Source organism: Aplysia californica, unplaced genomic scaffold, assembly GCF_000002075.1.
Source record: "Aplysia californica isolate F4 #8 unplaced genomic scaffold, AplCal3.0 scaffold00156, whole genome shotgun sequence".
Lineage (NCBI taxonomy): Eukaryota > Metazoa > Mollusca > Gastropoda > Aplysiida > Aplysiidae > Aplysia > Aplysia californica.
Window position 1 is genome coordinate 1,348,274 of NW_004797426.1, and position 1,776 is coordinate 1,350,049.

Sequence of the window (1,776 nt, forward strand, 5' to 3'; positions counted from 1 at the left end):
TGTATATAACCCTTTCACAATACAGTGACGGTGTGTCTAAAACCCTTTCACAATGCAGTGACGGTGTGTATATAACCCTTTCACAGTGCAGTGACGGTGTGTATATAACCCTTTCACAATACAGTGACGGTGTGTCTAAAACCCTTTCACAATGCAGTGACGGTGTGTATATAACCCTTTCACAGTGCAGTGACGGTGTGTATATAACCCTTTCACAATACAGTGACGGTGTGTCTAAAACCCTTGTGGTTGAAGAAAGGTCGGGTCAATTAAGAAGTAAGAGACAGACACCATTATTGTATACATTATTGTAATGCTTTAAATAACGAGGCACGTGCATACAACTCAAAAGAGTCAGGATACAAGGGCAGGGGAAGACCACGTAAAACTTGGCCGAATAGCGTTAAAGTTAAAGGTCACTTTATGAGCGCCAGTTATAGGGGTGCTCCAAAAGATAACATAGCAACAGGGGAAGCCACCCACTCAGCCCCTGACATCTCCCATCCACATCTAAGGAGACACAAGAAAAGACAAAGGAATGGAAAGTAAGCAACAGAACTTTGATAGAAGTGACGGGGGTTTAGATATTACATTTTTCATCTTCTTTGAACTTGACACGGAGGTTTTGAATGTTCGTTGGTTGTTGTTTTTTTACCAATTGTGGTTTCAAAATGTTATTATTCTACAGTCAGAAACTGGGATCTTCAATTAATTATGTTTGGGTGTGCTACATACATTATTCTGAGTGGAAATTGTTTCGTTTGGTTTGAGTTTTGAGTTAAGAGAGCGACAAAGGATATTAACATGTTCTTATGCACAATAGAATTGTAAAACCCTTGGCACTCATATGACCTTATGCAGTTGCAAGCGCCGTAAAACCCTACAAAATAAAAGACAGATAGACAGAAACAACAGAGGGGAAGTAAAAAAGTAGGACCTACCAGCGGCCCCCTCTAACCACCCATCACATCTAACAGTCGGATGAAAACGGAGTTATTCCAACAAGAATGTCCTTCTACTTCTACAGCAAACCTTGACCTATTTAGTCTTGATGTCGCGATTCCTGGATCTAAGCCTCGTTTGAGAGCTTGCTCATGATCGTGGAAGCTTTGTAAATTAAGTGGGTGGTTGGCGGGTAATGCGAAATGAAATGTCTCCGCAAAACTCTTAACCTCACAAGACGAGACAGGCAGAGAAATGAAAAAGTAAGAAGGCATTGAGTCCTGCCTCCATTACATAGAAAGACAGAACAAAATGGTTTGGCCACCTGTTACGTATGTCACCTGGCCAACCAGCCTCGAGAGCCTACAACACCCAGCACTCAGGGTATAAAGGAAGAGGAAGGCCACGCAAAAGGTGGATCGAGGGTGTCAAGGAAACCCTAAGAAAAAATAACATCACAACTGAAAGAGCTGCGGAGCTGGCTTACCATAGAGAACTGCATCTCCCCTCGACGCTTCACGGCAACAGAGGGTGAAAAAGTTAAAATAAAAGTAAGTAGTTGGCGGGTGCTCTGGTGTGGTTTTGCTCCCACTTCCCTATCAAACATCTATCACCCGTATCTCCTCTCTTTCTTTCCTTTCAAATATTTATTATTGTCTTTATCTCTCCTCCTGCTTTACTTTCAAACCTGTATCGTCCTCCCTCTTTTCTTTGTGTTACTCTCTAGTAACATCTCTAATCGAGGTATTTAGTCAACAGAAGTTCGCCGAAACAGTGTCGATGGAAGCATTAAAAAAATATCCATTTTGATTACAATATAATAGTAATGTATGC

The 1,776-nt window shown here is 41.6% G+C and overlaps 1 protein-coding gene across 1 annotated transcript in view; it reads left to right on the top strand.

The window, feature by feature from the left end:
- The window catches only part of LOC101846813 (colorectal mutant cancer protein), a gene marked incomplete at its 5' end in the record, with an annotated part of 7,011 nt that overhangs the window by 2,904 nt on the left and 2,331 nt on the right, over nt 1–1,776 (top strand).